The 19,010-nt window shown below is 50.2% G+C and overlaps 1 protein-coding gene across 1 annotated transcript in view; it reads right to left on the reverse strand.

The window, feature by feature from the left end:
• OSTN (osteocrin) overlaps positions 1-19,010 on the reverse strand; it is a 225,221-nt gene that overhangs the window by 116,300 nt on the left and 89,911 nt on the right. The gene's annotated exons all lie outside the window — the stretch shown is intronic.

Consider the following 19,010-nt stretch of genomic DNA (forward strand, 5'->3'; position numbering starts at 1 on the left):
GTCCCTAGGCCTTTCCAAACACCAGCCTGTGGGTGCTGCTGAGCTCTCCCCCTTGCACATAAAGAGAGGAGTGCCCCGGGGAGATGCCTAAGCATCAGCCACAGCAGCTCCATGCAAACAGCCCGGGAAGTGGGAAGTGCTGTCTCCGAGTGCTTTGCTAAGAGGATTATTTCAACAAGGCCTGGCTGGCGTCTGCACCGGCAGTGAGCGCCAGCGACCATGCCGGCCAGCCTTCCCCTCCTGTCAAAGGGCTTCATTAAGAGCGAGGTCCCCCGGTGCTTTGGGGGTGGCCTGCACGTGCTGGCTAAATACCCAGCCTCTGCTCGGACGGTATGTGCTGATACAGAAATCCCCCCGCCTGCCGTCCCTGGAGGAGCTGGGTCCACAGTGCAGGCCACCTCCCTGCTGGGAAAACTTCATTATGCTGTGTCTGGGGTCCAGGCCTCAAGCTGTCGCTGAAGGAGAGGCGAGGTGAGGCCCTCGTGACACCGGTCAGACTAATGGCCCATGCTCTGTGCCAGCGACAGGCAGGGGAACGGCGTGTGAGGTGACTGTGCTGCCCAGCCCTGGCTTACCACGCCTGGGGCCGCTGCCTCAGTTTCTCCCCTTGCGGAAGGGCAGGTTAGGTCTCTGGCGAAACCAAACCTGGCTGGCTCGCAACAGAGCTCACACCTGCCCTCTTCTGGGCCCTCCAGAGTGACCCCAACGGTCCCGCCTCCCTTTTCCTCAGGGCTCCTTCCTACACTGCCCCCCAGAAGGGACCCCAGCACCCCGCTCTGCCCCCAGCACCCCGCTCTGTCTGCCTGTGGGGCCCAAGCCACCGGCCTCGCCCGAGGTGCTGACCCACCATGAATCTCTGGAGCCCAGGGCGCGGCGCCAGCAATGCTGACTGCCACCCAGCCTGCATGCGCCTGGGACGAATTCAGCAGCCCAGCCTTGGCGGCAGGGAGTTTGTTGGGAAACGGAGGCGGGGGATTAAGGTAACAAAAGGCTTGTCCTTCAAGGGAGCAAATACCCAGTAGCTGGTCCCAAAAGCATTGTCAGGCTCTCCAGGCAAAAGGTGGGCGGCCAGGGGTGTTTTGCTTGGGAGTCTAGAGGCAGAGTTGGAGGGGGGCTACTTAACACTTAGCGTCTTTCAGCTAAAACCAAAACCACCCGAGTTAAAGAAAATAAACCTCTAAGAAAGGACAAATAAAGAGAATGCAGGCAGAAGCCCAGCAGCAGGGGGGGCTATCCTGTTTATTCCACGCTGGCTGGGTCTACATTGGCACCCTTTTCTGGAAAAGGGATGCTAATGAGACAAGTCGGAATTGCAAATGCCCCGGGGATTTAAATTTTCCCCGTGGCATTTGCATGAACATGGCTGCCGCTTTTTTCCGGCTCGGGGCTTTGCTGGAGAAAAGCGCCAGTCTAGACAGGGATCTTGTGGAAGATAAAGCCTTTTCCGGAAGATACCTTATTCCAACTGAAAATCAGGAATAAGGGATCTTCCGGAAAAGGGCTTATTTTCCGCAAGATCCCTGTCTAGACTGGTGCTTTTCTCCAGCAAAGCCCCGAGCCAGAAAAAAGCGGCAGCCATGTTCATGCAAATGCCACGGGGAAAATTTAAATCCCCGGGGCATTTGCAATTCCAACTGGTCTCATTAGCATCCCTTTTCCGGAAAAGGGTGCCAATGTAGACACAGCCCCAGGGTTACCTGCCCCAAAGACAGCAGGTGTATGGGTGCATTCGGTGCAAGGAGCTCCTGGCCCTCCTGGACCATATACGGGCTTTGGAAGCCAGGGTGGCTGAACTGGAGGAGTTAAGGGAGGCAGAGAAGTACATAGATGAGGCTTTCCAGGACACTGTAGAACTGTCCCACCTCCGGTCAGACAGCCCCTGTGCTGTTAAGGAGGATGAAAGGCTCAGGGAGGGAGAACAGTCAACTGGAGCAGAGGGAAATGATCCTATAGTTGGGACCCTCCTTCCAGAGATGCTGTGGTCTCCTCTCGCACGGAGGTTACCTCTCCGGGGGAGGTAACTCCAGATGTTAGGAAAAGGCAGGTGTTAGTAATGGGGGATTCGATCATTAGAAACCTAGGCAGCTGGTATGTGATGACCGGGAGAACCATATGACAGTGTTGTCTTCAAGTCATCATTGTCAAGTCCAAGTCGAGTCTCAGGTCACTACAGTTCAAGTCTAAGTCACGTCTCGAGTCCCTAAAGTCACTTTCGAGTCAAGTCCCAAGTCGAGTCTCAAGTCTTAATTTAAAAAATGTCAAGTCATTTTTGTACAAGCCATCAATATCGGCATTTTCGGACAATTTTTCACCAAGTCGATTTAACAAAATTGGCAAGTCCAAGTTGAGTCTCAAGTCACTACAGTTCAAGTCTAAGTCAAATCTCGAGTCCCTAAAGTCACTTTCGAGTCAAGTCTCAAGTCGAGTCTCAAGTCACAAACAATGAACCTGAGTCGAGTCTCAAGTCGAGTCACCGAGGCGACTTAAGTCGGACTCGAGTTCAAGTCGTGAGACTCGAGTCAACAACTCTGCTGTATGGTGACCTGCCTGCCTGTTGAGAAGGTTGCAGATCTCTCCAGACATCTAGATAGACTTGCGTGTAGTGCTGGGGAGGAGCTGGTGGTCGTGGTTCATGTAAGTGCCATTGCCATAGGGAAGGGTAGGAGAGATGTCCTGGAGGCCAAATTTAGGCTGCTAGGAAGGAGACTGAAATCAAGGACCTCTGTGGTAGATTCTCTGAAATGTTTCCAGTTCCATGCTGAGGGCCAGGCCGGCAGGCAGAGCTGCAGGGTCTCAATGTGTGGATGAGACCATGGTGCAGAGAGGAGGGGCTTAGATTTATTAGGACACTTTTGGGGAAGGGGGAGCCTAGACAGGAAGGACGGGCTCCACCTAAACCGAACGGAACCAGACTGCTAGCACTGAACATTAAAAAGGCTGCAGAGCAGTTTTTAAACTAAAGGCTGGGGGAAAGCCGACGGGTGCAGAGGAGCACATGGATCGGACAGAGACATCTCTTGGGGAACGTCTATTCACAGAGATTCTCTATGTCCTAGTAAAGAGAAGAGGACGGAAGATGATAAAATAGAAGAGAACCAGTCAAGTGAACGCCTCTCATTCAGTCACATCAGGCAACGGCGACAGCTGCAGAGTGATAAGGGCAGCCAGGGGAACCCCCTGCCTCGGGCAGCGAGACCAGAGGGGCTGGTGGGAAGGGAACCCATTCTGCGGCGGGAGGAGGGGAATACCCAGCACCCCACAGCCCCGCCCCAGTTTACATTTAAAACTGGTTTCAGCTGAATTTTAAAAAGAAAGAAACTTCCTAGAAACAAGCCGGTGGGGCAGGGGCAGGTTCCGGCTTCCTCACCCCTCCCAACTACTGAGCGTTAGTGGTCGACGGACACGGGGCCCAGCGGGAGCCTCGTCACAGGCAGGGCCATCGCGTCCTCTTGACACGGGAGATCCAGGGACGCTCACTGGAGTCTGCAGCGGAGCCATGAATGACTCACGTGCCAGGTCACCCCATCAGCCCCAGCCCGTCCCTCCTCTGCCCGCCGCGGGCACGGAGCCAACAGAAAGGGGTTGTCCTGCCCGTGCGGTTTGTTAACAGGAAGTGACAAAATGAAATAAAGCATCAAACCCACATTGGCTGCCATGACATCTGTCTTCTGCAGGCTCCCCGTTGCCTGGCGCCGATATGGCCTGGTCTGCGTCTTCACGTGACCAGTATGTGCAGCAGGAGCTGAACCAAACCAGACTGTATCTGCTTTCGCAGAGAACTAGAGGCTGCCCTCTAACGTGTGAATTCTGCACTGTATGAAGTTCTTCCCACCACAGATCCCACTTAATTATCAGCTTAATAGCAATCAGAGCTGGGTGAAAATGGTATGAAAAAAATGCATTTAAAATATTTTTGCAAAATTACCTCTAGCATTTTGAAAACCCAAAATACTTTGCTTTGGGTTTTTTTTCTCCCTTTCTCTCTTTCTTTTCTGTCTCTCTCTCACCCCCTGACTCCATTTTGCCACTGATTGTTTTATTATTATTTTGGGAAAGAGAGGGGTTCTTTCAAATTGGAACATTTTGAAAACAGAACAATTTTCTTGCAAAAAAGTTTATTTTTTTTAAATCTATTTTCAGCCAACAATAGTGCTTTGCACATCTTCAGCATTGTTCATTCATCAGAGGGAATCAATGTACTTTACAAATATTAATGAAGACTCATAACCAGGGAGAGGTGACTATTGCAAAAAAAAAAAAAAAAAACCCCAAAAGACCTGAACACACATTTATTAATTTTCATGTTAGTGCAAATAATTTCAATGGCATTTACACCTTTTTTGTCAGCTTCTGAGTTCCTTCAATTCTCTATTTGCAGGACTGTTTAGAGAAAGAAAAATCCCGCATGTACTTTGGGAACTCATCATGCTGGAATTGTCATGAACACTCATGTCAATAAGGGTGCGTCTACACTGCACCCTTAGCTCAAAATAAACTACACAATTTGGGCTACACAAATTGCATATCTTATTTAGAGTTAATTTAAAATAAAGTGCTATTCCAAAACGTCCCTTAATCCTCGTGGAATGAGATTTACAGGGATGTCAGAATAGTCCACCCATTATTTCGAAAGCCATTTCAAAATAACAGGCATGCCATAAAGGTGCAAAAAATGATATTTTGGGATACTGGAAGTATCCCGAAATAGCACCGTTATCTGGACGCACCCTAAGTGTTTGCAACCCCAATGATTAATTCTGAGCCTCCTCCTGTTTCTAAGCCATCCTGTTGTCTATACAGGAATGAGAAACCATTCCATGTTAGTGAGGTGTCCAATCATATTGAATAAATAACAAATTATGGGCGTAAGGCAAAGACCAGTGAAGTCCGTGGAAGTGATTCCATAGATTTCAATGGACTTTGGAACCAGTTCTTAGCAGAATAAATATTCAAAGCAATCATCGTGGTGAATTTAAATGTAAATGATTTGAATGATTTGCAAGGAACCCATGGGATAAAATTTGCTTGCATAAAAATTTCTATGAAATGGGTCTAAGTGAATCTTTTAAAGTCTCAGTGGATGGGCAAAGCTTCAGTCCCAAATTCCTGTCTCAACAGAAGAAATAGGGGTTTGTTCCTCAGCTGTGCAACCAACTTCCTGGGTGACCCAGAGCAGACTATTTTGGGGGAGAGGACTCCCTGACAAAGAGTTACACCAAGTGCAGGATGAGTTGAAAAAAGCTACATCTCCACTTATCGAAGGATCAATGCTCTGGAGATCAATCTTCCGGGGTTCGATTTAGCGGGTCTAGTAAAGACCTGCTCAATCAAATGCTGTGGGTGCCCCCATTGGCACCGGTACTCCTCACTGTCACGAGAAGTAGGGCACATTGACGGGAGAGTTCCTCCTGTCGAATTCCCGTTGTGGAGACAGCACCAAGCTCATCTTAAGATATATCGACTCCAGCTACATTATTCATGTAACTGGAGTGGCGTACCTTATGCCGACGTACCCCCCCCCCCCCCCGCAGCGTAGACCTAGCTTGATTGTGGATGACACTGTCCCTATGGCTGAGTTACTTCCAGCCAAACTCTGTGTTTTCTGTACCACTTGGTATCCCCTGAGTAACAATCCCCTGGGGAAACATGGGCGCTCTGACTCCAGTTCCACCAACCAAGGTAGGGGGGAGATTTTCCAAAGCTCTTATGAGATTTCGGAGCACAAGTCTGCAAAGTTCCTTCTGTGCGTTGGAAAAACTCCCATGCAATGTCTCTGCATCTTGGTCCTCTATCTCTAAACCAGGGGTAATAATATTCCTTTTGCAGGTCTCCACAGGCAGGACCTCACACCTGGAGGGCCTGATCTCAGGTGTGGCCTGTGCACAACACCAAAAATAATGTAACATTCACCTTATGCCAGCTCCCTCCCAATGTATGTCACATCCGCTCAGCTCTCCTTGTATTCATTTGGAATTTCCTGGACTTGCACTCCCACTCACTCCCCAAACATGGAATTTGCACTCTGGGACAGATCACCTCTGCATTTGGACCGCTCGATTTAAAAGGGCTGAAAGGGGTGCAGCTTGCATGCTAAGGAACCTAGAGGGAGGGGTGCAGCAGGGAAAGCAGCGATCAGGAGCGTTCCTGCAGGTGCAAGCTAAAGAAATCCATCCTCTTAGCACAGATATTGTTGGGGGGACACTTACATCATGGCCATGTAGCTCACGGATGTGTGCGCACTTACAGACACACCCCGTTCTATACTGATTTCATGTTCATATACACCCCTGTGCCTGGAAATCTCCCTGTTCTGTAGGATGCGATTAATACACGGAAAGCCATGGATGATGGGAACCTTCCTTGCACAGAACACCGCAATCTGCTTTATGTGCACAAATTGCCGCATAAAAGCAGATGGAGGTGCCAGTTGTGCTGAGGGCAGGTGATTATAACACAGACCAAACACCGCCCGGTTTGGGGTTTTTTTCCTCCCATTTACCTCCAAACTGTCCATTAACTTTCCTCGGAGCAGAAAGCAAAAGGAGAGGAATTTGTGAAGTCAGTAGTCCATATGGCTGGTAGTGAGTTAATCTGCGTCTGAGCAGCAGGTAGCATGAGCCAGGCTGTCTGTTGGGGTTGTTAGTAACCTAGGGGCAGATCATGGACCAGCAGGGAAGAGGATAAACTCCGTCGGCAAATACAGTGAGGAATGTGGCAGGAAATTATTTTTGAAAACACACTCTGAAGCATAATAGCAACAATCAGACTATATGTATGGAATCTATCTGGACTCAGGATGTACAGTGTGTGTGTGTGTGTGTGTGTGTGTGTGTGAGAGAGATTAATTCAAGGCCTCTTCTTGACACAATGGTGTATTTCTATTAGTTCTGTACCAATTTATGCTCTGTAAGTGTGTCAATGGACTATACACACACCCCGATAAATAATCCATTAGGAGACACGTTGATTTGTAAAGTGCATTTCACACAGTCTCGCGCATAACTTTGTAGAGTTAATTAATAAGCAGGAAAGGAACAATAAAGAGATGACAGAGATTCAAAGGGAGAGACGACACAGGGGAAAATGTTCATCTATCAGATGAGATCTGAAAAATAGATGGAGAGTCAACTCGAGAACGAGAGATGCAGATGCCAAGAGGAGAAGTGTCTGATGCCAGCATGGATAAGATTGTGGGACAGGACACAAAGGAATCCAGGATAAACAAATGGAGGGGAGTAGGGAGAGCCTAGATACCCAAGGACAGATTTGTGAAAGATTTTAAAAACAAATGATGAGCGTAGGACAAATCTGAACTGAAATTTTTCCTAACTTTTCACTCAGAAAAAAAAAAGATATTTTGACTTTTTATCTCAATTCAGGATGAAAACAAGTACTGAAATGCTGGGATTTCCTACAGGACAGGAATTCTGGTTTTTGATCAGCACCAAAAATCACACACCGACTAGGGATCGTGTCATTCCAACCTCTGAAATGCAACCACTCCTGGTGTGAAAAATGTGCAGCTGTTTCACAACCCACAGCAATCCTGCATCTGCCAAGTTGGGTTAATAATTCCCCCTCCCACGTGGGCATTAAGAGAGTTAGACTTGGTCAGTTGCTCCGATACTGCAGTGATGTACGACACATAATTCCATCGCTGGGACCTCAGCTTTCCATCTCAGCCACAGAGCAGAACCCTCTAGCACTAACTGAGGCATTGTCTGAGTATAACTTAAAAGGGGGATCATTGACTGGTACGTTCAGCAGTCCACTTTTAGGGTGTTTGTGCATAGAGCCAGGAATGAGCAATGTTTAAAAACATAAGGATGTAAGAACGGCCAGATTGAGTCAGACCAAGGTCTATCTAGCCCAGTATCCTGTCTTCTGACAGTGGCCGATGCAAAGTACCCCAGAGGGAGTGAACAGAACAGGTAACCATCAAGTGATCCCTCTCCTGTTATCCATTTCCAACCTCTGGCAAACAGAGGCTCGGGACACCATTCCTACCCATCCTGGCTAATAGCCATTGATGAATCCATCCTCCATGAATTTATCTAGCTCTTTTTTGAACCCTGTTCAAGTCCTGGTCTTCACAATATCCTTTGGCAAGGAGTTCCGCAGATTGACTGTGCACTAAGTGAAGAAAAACTTCCTTTTCTTTGTTTTAAACCTGCTACCTATTCATTTCATTTGGTGACCCCTCGTTCTTGGGGGAATAAGTAAATAATTTTTCCTTTTTCACTTTCTCCATACCAGTCATGATTTTATAGACCTCTATCCTATCCCCCCTTAGTCTCCTCTTTTCTAAGATGAAAAGTCCCAGTCTTTTTAATCTCTCTTCATATAGGACCCATTCCAAAGCCCTCATCATTTTGTTGCCCTTCTCTGAACCTTTTCCAGTGCCGAGATATCTTTTTTGAGATGATGTGACCACATTTGTACACGGTATACAAGATGTGAGTGCACGATGGATTTACCCAGTGGCAATAAGATATTCTCTGTCCCTTTTTTCATGATTTCCAACATTCTGTTTGCTTTTTTGACTGCCGCTGCACACCGAGTAGCTGTTTTCAGAGAAAACCTGTCATTGAAACTTCCATGAAGAAGGGGGCTTCTGGTTACATGATTTTTTTGTGGGAAGTATCTACCACATTCTTCTTCTCCTCCTCCTCCTTGTTTGGTTTGGTTTGGTTTGGTTTCAAATCTGAAATTGAAAATTTCGGTCTAGAAAGTGAAAAATGCTTGGGTGTTCAGTTTTCAAGAAACATCAGTTCTCTGCAGAAAATAAAACCACTTGCCAACTAGTTGCCCTGGGAAAAGAACCCTACCCTCTTCATTGCTAGACCACAGCAGCTCAACCCTACTTGGCTAGCGAGAGCAGATGGTGTCACCAAACAGGAAGGCGGAGATTCAAGTAACGGCGCACTATCAGAAAAATGGACAAAAGGAAAAACTATGCAGCACTTTAAAGACTAACAAGATGGTTTAATAGGTGATGAGCTTTTGTGGGCCAGAGGAAGTGGGTCTGGCCCACGAAAGCTCATCACCTATTAAACCATCTTGTTAATCTTTAAAATGCTACATAGTTTTTCCTTTTGTTTTAGCTAGATCAGGCTAACACAGCTCTCTCTCTCTTACTATTCAGAAAAATGGACCACATTCGGGGGAAGACAAGAAAACTTTGCTTCTCTGCATATCTAATGAACAGTTAAAAAATACAATGCTGAGAGTGCTAATGTTTAGAAAATATATATAATGGATCGGGATAGGATCTGAATTTTGTCCAATTCTCCTGTGAGTCTATAATTCCCGTTGGTCTGTCAAGGTTTCCTTCCTGTCTCAAGTGACAAGGAACCAACGCTAGAACCAGAATGAGGCCAGCTTGACAGATGCTTCTCGGTTGCCTAGCGCACTATGGGAAGGCGCTCAGATGCTGCCGTGAGGAGGACCCTGTAAGAAGCAGAAGCAAGACAGTGACAAGGAAATCCCTGAACAGAATGCTCACCTCCCCAGAAGTGGCAGCCCCGGCCTCTGTTTAACACTGTGGTAAGTTGCACGACGGCAGACCACTGCAGGAAGAATACAGCCTTTTAACAGCGAACCTGGCTTCCCACCACCAGCCATTAGGTACGGATGCTGGAGACACATTTCCCATTGGGTTCCAGGCCAGGACATCACGTCAAAGGAAATATGAAGACAGAGATCAAGCAGGAAGGAAGCTTTTTAACCCTGGACACATTGTGCTTAAATCACTTTGGTTGAGGCTGAAGCCTTTGTCTACACCAGCGGTTTTCAAATGACGGGTCGCACCCCAGCGCTGGGTGGTAGGATGTTGGGCGCTGGGTCTCATGGATGCAGGAGGTTCAGGGGAGCAGCGGGTGGGCTAAGGCAGCTCCCTGCCTGTCCTGGCACTGCAGACTGCACTGCGCCCCAGAAGTGGCTGACGGCAGGCCCAGCTCCTGGGTGCAGGGGGGAGAGGGAGCGCACACGGCGCCGCACACTGCCCCTGCCCAAGCACTAGCTCCACACTCCCATGGGCTAGGAACCTGCTGCCGGGGCAGCCTGGTCTGTGATGTGAAATATCGGTTAATTGGATAATCGATTACCCTGGTGAATTCTTACCGGTTACTCGACTAGTCTATAGTCCCCAGGGGCGTGGCTGGCAGCCAGTGTGCTCCGGCCCCACTCCTGAGGAGCCCCCTGCTATCCTGCACTGCTGCCTCTGATACAGAGGCAGCAGCACAGGGTGCCAGATGGGAGCTGGCCCACGAGGGAAGCCAGTTTGAAAACCAGCTCCCCTTGTGGACCGGCTGCCTATTTCCCGGTGCTGTTGCCTCTGACACAGAAGCAGCAGTGTGGGGGTGGCAGCAGCCCCTGTTTCACGAGGCATACCTGTGCGGTCGACAAAGGCTTCCTTGTCGACCATGGCGCATGCAGACTGCCCCATCTGCCAACAAACAGCTGATCATCAGCTGGTCGGCAGAGCGCGGCAGCCATTTAAATTTAAATGAAGCCACCATTATTTAAATCGCGGCTTCATTTCCCTCTGCTGATCAGCCTCATCTGCATGGCTCCATCGATGGAGCCATGTAGTTTAGACACACCTTTAGTCTGCAGGGCCAGGAGAGGCAAGAAGCTGCCTTAGCCCCCTTACTGCACCGCTGACCGGGAGCTGCTTGAGATAACCCTCTCCTGCCCCCCCCCCCCAAGCCGAAGCCCCCTCCTGGACCCACAGCTGCATCCTCAGCCCCATCCCGAAGCCCGCGCTCCAGCCACACTCTGTCGTGTAGCGGCAGCAATGATTTTCTTCCCCTGAGTCATGAGAAAAAGTTTGACACCCGCTGGGTTATGGCGGGAGAAGGAGGCTGGGGAGAGCCCACCCCCGGAGTGTTCCCAGGCAGATGAACGGAGGAAGCAGTGCGTAGACGCACATTAGGTTTAGGCAGGGCCCTGGTGGTCAGTAATTAAGGGAAAATCAGGACCAGACATGGAGGAGGGGGAACCCCACAAGCTTTTCTCGTGTGATTTTCACCCCACACTCTTGCTAGATCAGTTACTCCCATGAGCACCCCGTCTACCGGGCGGGACAACAGCCCCAGCGGTTTGGCAGACGCACTGTGTGAGTGACCACAGCACAACCCCCTGCACCCATATTTTTTAAACCACATGATTTGTAAGCAATCTCATGATTTTGGGGGCCTGGCTCCTAGTTTTTGCATGCTGTGGGCTGGCAGTACCGGACCTTAGAGAAGGTCATTTTGCCTCGGTTTCCCCTGCCAGCCCGCTTTGTTTTGTGCATGTTACACATGTCAGGGTCTCTAACGATGGATTTGCAAGCATCTGCCTTGCAGGGACTATCATGTAAACCGGGGGATGGGCAATAACACAGTGGTGGTTCGCCGGGATTAGCCCCGGTGGGCAGCCGCCGCTATAGTCACATGCACGGCCCCCAGTACCGGCGGTCAGAGCTCCCATTGGCTGCGGATCACCATTCCCGGCCAATGGGAGCAGAGGGAAGCAGGACGGACCAGGACACCACTTCCTGTGGCTCCCATTGATTGGAAACAGCGAACCAAGGCCAAGGGCATGGGTGGTAGGTGAAGGTAGGGTTGAGGGAGGCAAACTGGCAGCCCTGCCCCCTGCCCTGCCCCTTCTGCCGAGGCCTTCCTCTCCACGGGAGCCAAGCTGTTCCCATCCCCCTGCACAGCACCACAGGGAAGCAGGGCAGTGCGTGGTCCAAGTCTCCCCGGCCCTGGAGCATGCTGAGGGCAGGCGCTCGGGGGCTGCAAAACCACCTCCCACAATGCCTGGAGGTGAAGTGTGGGCGGTGCCAGGCTGGTGGTGTGGGAAGGCAACGCCTCCCCCTGCCTAGCGTACCGGCTGCCCATGGCCAATGGGAGCTGCGATCGCTAGCACCTGCATCCGCGCAGGTAAATAGAGCAGTGGGGGCCTGGCGGACCAGATCTGGCCTGCGGGCTGGGGTTTGCCCACCCCGGATGTAAGCCGACCGAGTGTGAAAGGAAAAGCAGAGCTGAGACCACCCAATGGATTCGACCCTGACCTGCATGGAGAGTGGCTTTATAATAATTATAATGGAGATTGCCTATCTCCTAGAACAGGAAGGTACCTCAAAAGGTCATTGAGTCCAGTCCCCTGCCTTCACAGCAGGACCAAGTACCATCCCTGATGAATTTTTGCCCCAAATGGCCTTCACAAGGATTGAACTCACAACGCTGGGTTTAGCAGGCCAATGCTCAAACCACTGAGCTCTCCCTCCCCCCAAGAAAGCATGTGGGGGGAGCAGAGCTTCTTCAGGGATTTGCTGTGCACCCCCTGATTGTGGGGGGCTCTCTGTGCCAACCCTTCCCTGCCTCAGAGCAGCACAGAAGGGGGATGGAGGTGAACACTGGAGCCAGCAACATTCCCAAGCGGCCTGTGCTGGTTCAGGGAGCGAATCTGGCACCGCATCCTTGCAAGAGTGTGGGCTTTGCTGGACCTCTATTGACCAGAAAGCCACCTAGAACGTGCACCCGACTCATGGGGACCGACTGGTGGCTCGGCTATTGAAAAGGAAAACAGGAAACCGTCAAATTAACAGCAGTGACTCTGTGTGCGTGTGTGCTAATTACAGAACACAAGCGCCTGTTGTCTGTGCCCAAGGCTGGGTCAAACTCGGTTGTTACAAAGCTTTTGTAGCTCTGCTAATGCCTTTAATATAAGCCCCTATTAATTGTACCTTCAACTTAATTCCAGAGCTCAGTGCGGCTGGACAGCACTAATCAGATGACTGACTGTAATTACAATGTGCTTAACCCGCATTTATAAAGCACATTATTCCCTCGGAGTCGCTTTTAATTTAGGGCAGGATTGACAGCCCTTGGTTTTATCCATGTGAAAGGTATGGCCAGGATCCCGCCCCACCACTCTGACCCAACACGACTCTGGAGGGACCCCCGGGACTCCGGCAGAAGCTCCAGATCAGCTCCCTTGTGTATGAGTAAAGATCAAACATTGTCCCGTGTAGACGGGTCTAGTTGGTGTTTAAACATCATGAAGCTGAAGGGGACAACCAGGCATTGGTCTTACACATCTGTGCCTGTGACAGCAAACATTACAGTAACAGCTTTGTCATCCGGCATGGAAGGGGAATCGGGGATGCTGGGAAGTCAAAAATTCCAGTTAACCAAGAAGGAGGGAGCTTGCCTGTAGGAGGAGGATCAGAGCTGGGGGTTGGGGCCAATGTTCCCTCTCATTTTTTTCCATCCTTGTGCAGAATAATTTTTATGTGCACCAAAGCATGTGTGGATGTGCACCAGCAATAGAAACACATGCTGCTGGTTGTGGGTGCTCTGGGTGATCTTCTAATCAGCTGGGCACTACCTGAATCTCTCCTGGGTGGCCACACAAGCACTCAGCATCCAGGGGACACTGGTTGGGGCACAGGAGGCGATGAGAGGTGCTGGTCCAAGTGGCGCTCGCATCAGGGAGCTCTCCAGAAGCAGTGACACATCCCTGATGCTCCTAGAACAAGGCGCAACCAGTGGATCTGTGTCACGTCTCTGCCTGTAGATGCCACCCCCACAGCTCCCATTGGCTGCGGTTTTCAGCCAATGGGAGCTGCAGAGTCAATGCTTGGGGTAGGGCGGGGACAACACACAGTGCTTGCTGGTCCTACTCCCACTGCACCCTGTGGAAGATCAAAAATGCCTGTTTATAGAGCCTTCCAGGCGGTAAAGTACCAGATAACACAGCTTTTACTGTAGAGGTGAAACCTCTCTAGTCTGGCAATTTGCCGGACCACGGGAAGTCAGTATTGTCTAGCATCATTACCCACACTGCCCCGATTACTGGGCTCTGAGGAGATATGTAGGGGTAAATCAGAGCTAAATCACTCTCAGAGCCAGGACAGATGGCTGTAAACAAACTTTATGGGACTGCAGGAAACTTGGCCACACCCATGCTAAGTGGACATGCGGCTAATTGAAATCCTGCCTGACCATGGATGTTGCTGGACCAGAGAGTGCCAGACTAGAGAGGTTCCACCTGTACTTTGTAAATACCCCGTCACTAAATAACCCAGCAAAGGAGGACAAAGCCTTGTGCCAATGAAGACCTTGCACAGAAGAGTGCTCATTTCAAAGCAAGGGGTCACTGTGTGATGCTGATTGAAGATCAAAGACTCTAAATGCCTTCCTCCCTCTCTGCTATCAAAGCCGCTGTGGGGAGCCACCCTGGCAGCTTGGTTTCTGCGAGAAGAAGCTAGGAGCATGGCCTCAGGGACAGATCTCTCCTCTCTGGACGGTTCGGCTTCTAAGCGGGTAGAATAATGAACGAGAAGGCAGAGTTGTGCTGGGTAGCCCTGAGCGACTTTTGGGGAACTGGCAGATTGCTGCATCTCCGGACTTACAAACTGCCACTCACCTGGGCATAGAGTTTGGCTGTTTTACCCTCTCGATAACTCGCACTTCTCTTTCTTAGCTACTAAGTGTTTAGTTCTTTTACTACAGAATTGGCTACCAGCGCTGTCTTTGGTGTCAGAGCTAGAGTATCAATAGCTCCAGGGGCTGCGAGCAAACTGATGTGATCTTTGGTGTAAGTGACCATTTAGTGCCAACTTCACCTTTCCATTTCACATAAACCATGAACAGCCACCCATCAGTGGCTTAAAATCACTGCCAGCATGAGCTGGAGATGAACCATTGACCTGTGGCTTTGGTTATTTCTGAATGTGATGGGGTGGACCAGTCTGCAAACCCCGCTTCTGGAGGCTTGTGGCTTTGCCACATCCTGCCCCGGAAGAAAGCCATAGAGAAGTCCTCCAGGCAAGCTAGAGTAGCTGAGGAGGAACCAGCCTATCAGGAGCCAGGAAGACCTATAAAAGGAAGCTGAGGAATAGCGCTGCAGTCAGTGTTGTTGGAGCTTTCAAGGTGTGCCGACGGGGAGGCTGGCTGAGGAAGCTGTCTCTAGGGCTGTGTCCAGACTCAGGGGTTTTTTCGAAAAAAGTAGCCTTTTTTCGAAAAAACTTCACCTGCGTCTAGACTGTAGCCGCGTTCTTTCGAAATTAAATCGAAAGAATGCGGCTTTTCTTTCGACGGCGGTAAACCTAATTCCACGAGGAAGAACGCCTTCTTTCGAAAGAAGGCGTTCTTGAAAGCAAACAGGCTTTTTAGAAAGAGAGCATCCAGACTCACTGGGTGCTTTCTTTCGAAAAAGCGGCTTGCTTTTTCGAAATTCCGCGTGCAGTCTAGACGCTCTCTTTCGAAAGAGGCTTGCAGTCTAGACATAGCCTAGGAGGGAAAGCCCTGGCAGCACCACTCTCTCTGATTGGGGAACAGCCTCAGAGGGGACTGAGGAACTGTGTTAAAGCCCTGAGCTAGGGGCAAGAATCTCCCTCCAGGAGGGGAAGCCCTGGAGGCACCACTGTTATACGTAGTAGGGAAACTGAGGGACATTACAGGGGGCACCAAGATGGGCCCCGTTGAGGGCGGACCCCGGCTATGGTTCCAGATAGCCAATATTACATGGAAACTAAAAGTGAGGAAACACTTGCCTCAATACCTCAAACCCTAAATGCCGGTTTTAGATTCGAGGGGACATTTTACCCAAACTGAATTACCCACCTGTAGTGACAGCCATGTGCTCACCTTCAAAGACAGCGTTGAATGCTTTCTTTCTGTGTCTACATTCGCGATCTTAGCTCTCAGCCTGCACCAGTTCCTGTTTCTGGAGGCACCCAAGGCACTGAGGTCTCCAGAGGCAGATCCCCCGTTCAGGGGAGGGCCTCAGGGTGCACAGGTGCTGGGAGAGGGTGCTCCCTACCCCCATGGAACACCCAGTCTAGCACACGGGCCCTGCGTGCGCACAGCCGCCGCATTCCATCGACAGTCGGTTTTGTTTGGCCTCTTCTTTTAAACAACCCTTCTGGTGTTGCTCCTTTCACGGTGGGCCTGGGCATTTCTCCGCTATTAGCCTTTCTTGTTGCACCAGGCCTTACATTTTAAGGGGCGGTTTTGATTTCCCGGCAATGGATCGGGTTTTCTTTTCAAAAGATTTTAAAAAGGAAGAAAATCATTGACAACCAGAATCAGAGGGTGGTGAGCCCGGGGGAGCGATGCTCTGTATTCACCAGGGATGCAGTCTCAGCTGCTGGGACCTGGCTCCCTGCCCTTTCGTACCTCCCCTCACCACACCCCCAGAACAGCAGATGCTAATTGGGAGGCCCCATGGGGCCGAGAGTCAGGATGGGAGCCAAATGCTGCACCCCCTGTGCAATGACCCCACCAGCCCTTCAGGGTAGTCCTCTCTGGGTCTTCTGCCCAAAAATTCCACGTCCTCACAAACAAAGCCAGACCAGGGTAAAAATGGATCAACCCCAAATGTCGGGGGAAATCAGTAAATACCAATCACAACAGGCCTTGATAGTGTTTCTAAATAATTAGATACACTCTTCTTCTAAGGCCGATAGCACTGTCCAAGCTTTCTGGTCTCCCTCTTTATATATAGTTACAGCCTGCAGGAATATTAGCTATGGCCAACATTTGGCATCACCATGTTTTTGGACAGAAATTGGCTTTTCTACCAAATGGAAATTTCCCTGGGAAAGGGTTCTTTTGTTGAAAATGTTCATGTTTTCAATTTAAACCTGAAACATTCCAGAGAAAAATGTCAACAAAAATGAAACATAATTATTTTTGCCTAACTTTTTCTAGGGGGAAAAAGATGTTCCCAACCGGCTCTGAGCCACACAGGAATAGAGAGAGCAATACCACTGCCTGGAAGTAGGTGGGGATGCCTTCTTCCTGGTCTTCCTTTCAGTCACTTCTTGTTACTGAACTTTCCTTCAAGAAATAAGTCTGGGTTTTTTTAAGGGTATGTATTCTCCAGAAAAATGCAAAGCTGGCCAAGAGGCACCCCCGCCGACAAAGAAATATGCAGCCCAATTTATTAGTAAGCCCATGCATGTGCAAACGCACACAGAGCGATTGTGCCTTGTCTTTATAGATTCATAACCTCGGTTTAATCTCTGTTTAACTAAATGCAAACAGGGAAACCCTCTGTCCCCAAATGCTGCTCTCCCTTTATCCCGACAGGCGGGCTCCTGGCTTTTCTATACATGCGGTTATTGCTGCACAAATCTTGGCCTTTCTCTCCGAGCCATTCCCTTTATACGGGATGACTCATTAGGCTTTATTCCCGGCAGGGCGCTGACATCCAATTAACTGGCTGACAGTCTTCTTGTGGCTCCCGCTAGCCCAATAAGGCTCTGTTTACAAACACAGGCTGTTGCGCCCATAAGGGAGGGAAGGGGAAAGTGCCCCTGCCGGGCCAGTTTGTTCAAACTCATCAGAGGCCTTTAAACAATGTCTTTGTATGTTAACGAGCAGACATATTGCTTGCAGTAGGATGCAATTCATCCTAATGGTCGGGGTCGTGTTTGGCGGGAAAGGGACTGGTGGGTCTTGCAAGGCCTGGGACAAAAGCCAGAATCAGCTGCATGTGGCTGCTCCGATTTCACTGTGGAGCGGAACGGATGAGTCAAAGGAGATGCGGGATGCGCAGAGGGGAAAGTGAGCAGGCGCCCTCACACACGGTTCCGGCAGGCGCTAGCTGACCTGCGGCAAAAGGCAGCAGGGAGCTATTGAAAGAGCTGGCAGAGACCTGGGTTGCAATGGGATGGCACCTGGAAGACGTTTTTAAGTTACGTTCGCTGCTGGGGATGTACAAGACCAACTCAGCAGTTCAGAGGCTTGTTGAGCTGCTTTGGGCTAACGCGACGGGGTCGGGGGGGCTTAGGAGGGTCAGATCGTGCCTTGACGTTTCGGAACCTTTCGGCCTGGGGAGGTGAAAATGCTGCCGCTCAAACTCCTTGCTGGATTTGGGGCCCAACTGCTAGCTGGCCCGGCCTCCCTGCAATGCGGGCCAGGTTCCCTCACTGCTTCGCATCCCCTGCCTGGCCTTGTGGGTGAGCCTGGCCTGACAGGAGCGTGGGTGTGCTCACAAGGAAGGGACGCATGGGCTGTGTCGAAGAGGTTTTACACTGGCCAGTGCTGCCTTCCTGGGGCAAGTTAGAGAAAGGCCGGGATCTGTGAGGAGGTTTTGGAAACGCTTAAGGTCTGAGGGCCACTTTGCTCCATTCCACCACCATACAGAAGCCTTAGGAGGGGGGTAAATCACATTAGCACCCACTTCACTGGCTTCTTTACAGGGCCAGCCCCATGCAAAGGGCCCTTGTGTAAATGAGAATTGGGCCCTTGAAATTCATGGACCTTCCCTTCTTTTAAATCAGCCACACAAAGCATCTGACATCCAGGGTCTCACCTCGCTTCCCAGGCCCTGTTGCCTGAGGAGAACCACATGAGAGATGCTGACATGTTGACCTAAGTACTTAGGTTGCTGTTGTTTCAGCAACATACAATTTCCTCAGGTGGGACTGGGTTCCCATTGTGCAAGGTGCTGTATGGACATTCAACGACAATAAGGCATGGTGCCTCCTCAGAGGAGCTCACAGGCTAATCTGCATCTAGATTTCATGAGGGAGTATGACAGCCAGAGAAAGAATTTAGTGGAGATCAAGTCCTGCTCGTTAAGAGATTCACTATTAGGTATTTAACTACACGGCTCCATAGCATTTGAAAGGTTGTTTTTACTATCATATTTACGTAGAATCTGCTCTCCTGCTTTCAGCACAACATGGCTAGTTGTAGTCAGACGATGTCTCATAGACCCTGCAGCAGACATGAGTCCTGAGACACTGGAAGGAGAAGTTGCCTAGAACCGTAGTGATGCGATCAGAGAGAAGCAAAGAGCCCCCCCTCCCACCAGGCATAGGTATGACTATACGCCCTGGTGTGAATGATAGAACGGTATCAGACCCTTCCCGCAGCGGCCGCCACTTGGGAAGAAAGGAGCTGTACACTTAAACGTGCTGTGCCAGGCAGCCCCCCCCATACAGAATCAAGGAGGCCACTCATCCATCTAACCGGACACCCTGCTTCTGATGACACCCAATA

The sequence above is a fragment of the Pelodiscus sinensis genome, chromosome 10, assembly GCF_052426305.1.
Source record: "Pelodiscus sinensis isolate ZL-2025 chromosome 10, ASM5242630v1, whole genome shotgun sequence".
NCBI classification, from domain to species: domain Eukaryota; kingdom Metazoa; phylum Chordata; order Testudines; family Trionychidae; genus Pelodiscus; species Pelodiscus sinensis.